The sequence below is a fragment of the Rattus norvegicus genome, chromosome 4 (assembly GCF_036323735.1).
Source record: "Rattus norvegicus strain BN/NHsdMcwi chromosome 4, GRCr8, whole genome shotgun sequence".
NCBI classification, from domain to species: Eukaryota; Metazoa; Chordata; class Mammalia; order Rodentia; family Muridae; genus Rattus; species Rattus norvegicus.
The window spans coordinates 5,369,286-5,376,507 of record NC_086022.1 but is presented as its reverse complement, the minus strand read 5'-3'; the positions used below and the strand labels follow the sequence as shown (position 1 = coordinate 5,376,507).

Sequence of the window (7,222 nt, the reverse complement as noted above, 5' to 3'; positions counted from 1 at the left end):
TGTACGCCATACATTATACAATTTAGTTATGTGTAGTTTCACCTATTTAGCTTTGATAAACTCCATTCTGCACAACTCTACAAACTTTATTTAATGAAACAATTACAATGGCTACTACTACCCAATGTTCCTGATAAGTAATAAAACACAAGAGGTTTACAAGGAGTTCGATTAATTCTCACAACACTATAGGGAAAAATTACTATCACCCACACCTTTTATATTAGTAATATATGTTCAACAGTTGGTGAGTGCCCAAATTGGAATTTATTTCCAGTCAGTCTGATTTCCAAGCTCTTAAATTATCATACTTGTTGTTATTAAAATCTCATTGTAATAAAATACCCACCACACCCATCCAAATAGAGCACACAAAACTAACACAGTTCCACTTGGTGAGATTTAATGGGAGAACAAGACAAGGGAAAGGGGCGAGAGAAAGAAGAGAAAAGAATGAAGAGAAGAGAGAGCATGAGGGCAGAAGAAGTCTGCCTTTCATTTGGAATACGACATAACTACTCCTAGGTGGAGTTGGGATTTGGACCAAAGGAATACTGGGAATGTAGGGCTGTTGCCATGTCAACAATTACCAAATGGTGTCGCTGCTCAAAGCAATTCCTGATACCAACAATACTGCTGTTATAATTCGACATATTTCAAAAAGTAGTTCACAAAAAAAAAAAAAAAACCAAAGTCTATATACACAGGGAATTTTTCTTTCATCATTAGCTGTTACTAGTTCTGCCGCATGACTATTATATTTATGGAGATGAAAGTAAATATTATCTCATAAGGAAAATTACTGACTTAGAATAACCAGAGATTGTTAATAAGGATTATTATAACCCAACTATTAGGATAACACTACTTTATAATAATATTACTTCTAATAATCCCCCTGGTGTTCCAAAATATGATAGTACAGGTCCTAAAACTGCCACCCATTACTACTTGTCTCAAGCTCTGGCCGAATCTTTCGTGCACTGTGACAGCCAATTCTGTGAACAACTGACTCATAAAAGGCCAGTGAAAGAACACAGACTGGAAACAATTAAAAGAAAGTCTATTCAGTCCCAAATCAAAGGACACCTGCCTGTTAAGATAAAGGACAGAGCAAGCAGTGAAGATCCAGGTAAATATATTTAAAATGCAAATTATACCAGCCCTCAACAAACACCGAGAAGTCAACAAAATGATCTAAGTATTAAAAAGAAAAAACAAAACAAACAAAAAACCCCAAAAACCCCAAACCACTCTTTCTCTTCAACAAGGTGGCCAAGTGGCAGATGCCAGCATGCAGATCTTCATGAAGACCCTAATGGGCAAGACCCATTACTCTTGAGATCGAGCCCAGTGACACCATCAATAATGATCCAAGACAAGGAAGGCATCCCACCAACCAGCAGAGCTGATATTCGCTGACCACACCCTGTCCAACTACAATATCCAGAAAGAGTCCACCTTGCACCTGCTGCTGCGTCTGCACAGTGGCATCATCGAGTCATCCCTTTGTAACCTTGTCCAGACTTACAATTGTGACAAGATGATCTGCCACAAGTGCTACTCATGCCTGCACACAGTGTAGTCAACTGCTACAAGAAGTTCAGCCACACCAACAACCTGAGCCCCACAGAAGAAGGTCAAATAAAGCTGAGGCCATACCTGGCCTGTGACCCTGTGACCAAATAAAATCCATTGACTGGGGCAAAAGAGAGAGAGAGAGAGAGAGAGAGAGAGAGAGAGAGAGAGAGAATATGAAAGAAATAAAGAAAAATATCAAGCTGGGCACAGGACTTAAACCCTAGCATTCAGAGAGAGAGGGCAGGCACATCTCTGTAAGTCTGAAGGCAGCCTGGTTTACAAAGTGAGTTCCAGGACAGCCAGGGCTATACAGAAAACCCTGACTGTAAAACAAAACAAAATTCTGACAATTAGCTTTCCTGTGTAAAACCATTATGACTCTTTAGCATATCCAACAAAAATTCATGTATTGGTGGCAAGAAAATACACTGTTAACTATGAATACTCTATGCTGGTACAGCACACCAGACAAACCCACATTTGGAAAACAGCTGTGTAAGAAATATAGTAAGACACACATTTAAACAACTAACATTATTGGATTTTGTACTAAAAACTGAGATCTTACGAGTAAACTGTAGTGGTTTGGCTTGATGCTGCTTGTATATTATTGTTCATATTGGTTCCTCAAGAGGGGTTGCCCCCACCCCACAAGCAGAGCATCATGTACTTAGGTGATGCTATGTGAACCTTCTCTCCACTTTAATAGGTCAATAAAAGGTTAGAGCCTATGATTGGGTAGTGGATAGGAAAGGTGGGACTGGAGGCTCAGGAGGGGGTGGCAGGTAGAAGGAGAAAAAGAGAGAAGGAAGAGGAGAGAAGGAAGCTCCTATGCACCAGAATATGTGGCTGGGAGAAACCAGAAGTAATAAGAAGTCTTAGAATTGGGAAATAAGTTAGTATTGTATTAGATATGGCCAATCTAGGCATATAACTTATAATTAAAATATTTGAATTGTGTGTCTTTTACATGGGCTGTTAGGGTTGGAAATTTTAGTAACAAATTGACAAACCCATGTCTGGCTTAGAACCGAAATAACCTGATACGGAAATCCAACCCCATCCACTCAATATTAACAACTAGGGCTTCACTCTAAAGCTGCTTCAGGGTGGAAATTAAGCATGAGTCTAAAGGGTGTACAGAGAGCTAACTGAGAGGCTCCCTGCCCAAGCCCCAAGCAAACCTAGGCAACCAGAGGTAGCACACCAGCCCTGAGCTGGGACACAAGGTGGCGCCAATGCCACAACATATTTGGGGTTCCCTGAGTCTGAGAGAAAAAAAAGGACAGGAAGTCAAGGTTGCCTGAGATGAGGCCTTCACAACTTAAAATTAGCAACTGAAAACACAGCAGGTATCTTTCCAAAGCTTTCTCACAGATAACCATGGGCTGATCTAGGCATCTCTCTCCCAAGTCAACCTTCCTGTGCACACTTTGATTTCCGACATCCCTCCACTTCTAAACAGGGAGCACAGGCAGCAAGACCAGCTCTCTCAACTGCTTACACTGCAGGCTGTGTAAGATCAATACACAGGCTGAAGGCTATACAGGACAGTCAAAAGACCTAAAGGGCTCAAAATACAAAAGCCAAGGGTCTTTGTACAGTCAGCCCCTCCCTACTAGTGAAAGAATCTGAAAGGACCTTAATGTCCTAAATCAAACACCAGAAGGAAACAAAAATAAAAGAAACTTCAGACCAAATATAAGAATTAAAATAGTACCACTGTACTCTTTATCTCCTTTGCTTTTTCCCACATAAGGTGCTATAGAGAATTGAGGAGTTTTTTAAGTAGTGAATATAAAAAGCGGTGATTTTGTTTTTAACATTCTTAGCTTCTCAGAGTATATATGACCAAAGTCTAAGAAATTAAATTTGCCAAGGTATGTTGAGGAAAATTTTTGCATTTTCTATAGGCTAACTCTAAAAGCTGTACCAGGATCCACTCTGAAGTAACACTTTACCAGCAAAACGTGTAATTATAAACAGTATGATCTGCTCTCGTTAATCAAATATCTTGATTGATTAGTACTTAACTTTAACTCAACGAATAAATAAAATAGTTAGATTCAGTCATCACAGAGACAACAACAGTACAATTAATACAGTAATGAAAATGTAGCTTTACCTTGTGTCTATATAACAAGGAACTATAGTAAGGACTAAAGAGGGCTAATATTGCACATACCTTAAGAGGCATGGACCTGGGCAGGAGAGAGAGCTCAGTGGATAAGAGGTCCTGAGTTCAATTCCCAACAACCACATGGTGGCTCACAACCATCTGTAATGGGATCTGATGCCCTATCCTGATGTGTCTGAAGACAGCTACAGTGTACTCATGTTAATTGATTAATTAACTAATTAATTAATTAATTAGCCATGGACCCAGAGAAACAAGGTGAAATCATCTAAACCAGTATGAAGACAACCAGGCAATCAAGCACAGTGATATATGAAGAGATGTTAAGTGACAAATATGTATCAGTCAACTGCACGGGTTAAAAAAATGACACGGACATACATATTGACAGCAATTTGCTGTCAATTGGGGGCAAACATACACAACTATGACCATCAAGAAGACTCAAAATTAAGAAAGATTTGGGTAGTAGTACTCAATAAAGAAAGGCAAGTGCTAAAATGTTCAGAAAGGAATAAATCTAGATTGGGTAAATGAAAACTCAGAAAGAAATTATTTGGTATCAAAAAAAAAGGAAAATAAAATTAATTAAATAAATAAATAATTGGGGGCCAGAAACAGATGGAACAATCTCACTGGGCAAGACAAAAGTAGGTGAGTAGGTGTCTTACAGTTTTATTGCTGTGAAGAGACACTGTTACTGAGTCAACTTTGATAAGGAAAACTGACATTGGACTGGCTTACACTCTCAGAAATTTAGTCCGTTATCACCATGGTGGGAAGCACGGCAGCATTCAGGGAGGCATCGTGCTGGAGAAGGGGCTGAGAGTTCTACATCTTCATCTGAAGGCAGGAGCAGGAGACTGTGTCGACACTGGTCATAGCTTGAATATAAAGACCTCACAGCCCACTTTCCCAGTGACCTACTTCCTCCAACATGGCCACACATACTCCAACAAGGCCCCACTTCCTAATAGTGCCACTCCTTATAGGACAAGCATTCAAGCATATGAGCCTATGGTGGTCATTCCTATTCAAATCATCACAGCAGATAAGTCTTCAGTCAGGGAGTTCATAGCTAAAACTATATAAAAATTAAAATTTCCAGATATCTTCACCAACCCACAAGACAAATTACTCATTCATTCCAGAGACTAGACCCAGGAAGAGTAGATAGAGCTGGTATAAGAGGCAACCAACACAAAGGGGTAATTCAGTGATACCCTTTCTAGACTGACAATTATGGCCCTTTCCTGACCTTCTTTGACAAATCCAAAAATGTTCTCTGCTGTGTATGTACCCTTTCTCAAGCAAGAAAAAAGAGATCTTTCTCTAGGAAAACACAAGCATGCACCCCAAAGGACCTCAGGGCCAACCCCATTCCTGAGTTCCTGAATGAAGACCCTGACAGATGAAGTGAAGCCTGGGATACTTGTACAGACTCCAAGGTGTTGGAAGCGCCAAAGCTGTGATTTCTGCCAGGAAGAGTTGCTTACATGGGATAGAACCAGCCTGGAAGAGATATATTTCACAGGCAGAAAGATGGAGGGATGGTGCCATCTAAGCCTCTGATATCAGATATTAAGCTAGAGTACTGGTTCTCAACCTTCCTAATGCTGTGACCCTTTAATGCAATTCCTTGTGTTGTGGTGAACCCCAACCATAAAATTATATTTGTTGCTACTTCATAACTGTAATTTTGCTACTGTCATGAATCATAATGTAAATATATGTTTACAGATGGACTTAGGGAGCCACTGTAAATGGGCCATGACCCACAGGTGGGAAGTCTGACCTAGGGGACTTGATGTTTACATGCTGCCTTATCAGTCTTGCTTGGTCCAGCGTTTTCTGACTATGCCCCCATTCCTCCTTTTAGGAAATAGTAATATATATCTTTTCCATTGTATGTTGAAATTAATTCACTTTTCGAATTCACAGGGTTTTATCGAGACTGTGGGAGACCATGGGGACTTCTGAAGTAGGATTAAATATACTTTGTATTATAACAATGGCCTTTGGAGCCTGGGAGGGAAATGTGGGGGTTTGAATGAGAATATCTCGCATAGGCTCAAAAGTCTGAACCCTGGTGGTGACTTTACAGGCTATACCTTGCTAGGGGCTAGCTCTGAGGCTAGTATATAGACTAGCCCCAATTCCTGTTCACTCTCTCTGCTTCATATTTGGGGTTTAACATGTGATCTCTTAGCACCCTGCCATGATGGTCTCATGGAAGCCCAACCAAAATAAACTCTTCCATAAACTGACTTGGTCATGGTATTTCATTATAGCAACAGAAAAGCAAATAAGTCAGACTATAAGTAATTGAAGATTAAAACAATTTTTTCTTAATCTTAAAAAGTTCATGATAAAATTGGGCACAAAACCAGTAAAAAGCACTCAACATCTCTAACCATTAATATAGATAGCAATTCCTCTAAATATTGCAGTGTCCCATCCTCCTGCTTAACAGAACAAACGGTTCCTCCAGCTTCTGGAACAGGCAGCCAGGTGCTCATCCTACAACCAAGAAAAGACCTTCCAATAAACAGCAGGTACAGCTCCCTGCCACAAAAATAACTTTAAAATCCCAACACACTTACAAATACAATTTCATGTTTTTTTACACTGTTTTGATTAGTTTTCTTTTTTTCTCCATCTTTATTAACTTGGGTATTTCTTATTTACATTTCAATTGTTATTCCATTTCCCGGTTTCAAGGACAAAATCCCCGTAACCCCTCCCCCTCACCTTCTATCTGGGTGTTCCCCTCCCCATCCTCCCCCCATTACAACCCTCCCCCCAACAATCACATTCACTGGGGATTCAGCCTTGGCAGGAACTAGGGCTTCCCCTTCCACTGGTGCTCTTACTAGACTATTCATTGCTAGCTATGCAGTTGGAGCACAGGATCAGTCCATGTATACTCTTTGGGTACTGGCTTAGTCCCTGGAAGTTCTGGTTGGTTGGCATTGTTGTTCATATGGGATCTCAAGCCCCTTCAAGCTTTTTAAGTCCTTTCTAAGGTTCCTTCAATGGGGGTCCCGTTCTCAGTTGAGTGGTTTGCTGCTGGCATTCACCTATGTATTTGATGTATTCTGGGTGTGTCTTTCAGCAGAGATCTACATCCGGTTCCTGTCAGCCTGCACTTCTTCGATTCATCCATCTTATCTACTTTGGTGGCTGTATATGTATGGGCCACATGTGGGGCAGGCTCTGAATGGGTGTTCTTTCTGCCTCTGTACTAAACTTTGCCTCCCAATTCCCTCCCAAGGGTATTCTTGTTCCCCTTTTAAGGAGTGAAGCATTTGTATTTTGGTCATCCTTCTTGGGTTTCATGTGTTGTGTGCATCTAGGGTAATTCGAACATTTGGGTTAATATCCACTTATCAATGAGCGCATACCATGTGTGTTTTTCTGTGATTGGCTTACCTCACTCAGGATGATATTTTCCAGTTCCATCCATTCGCAAATGAATTTCATAAGGCCATTGTTTATGATAGC

At 40.4% G+C, this 7,222-nt stretch overlaps 1 pseudogene; it reads left to right on the top strand.

Annotated features, from left to right (window-relative positions):
• Window positions 1–1,294: 1,294 nt before the first annotated feature.
• Window positions 1,295–1,585, top strand: LOC134486697 (ubiquitin-ribosomal protein eL40 fusion protein-like; annotated as a pseudogene).
• The last annotated feature ends 5,637 nt before the right edge of the window (window positions 1,586–7,222 follow it).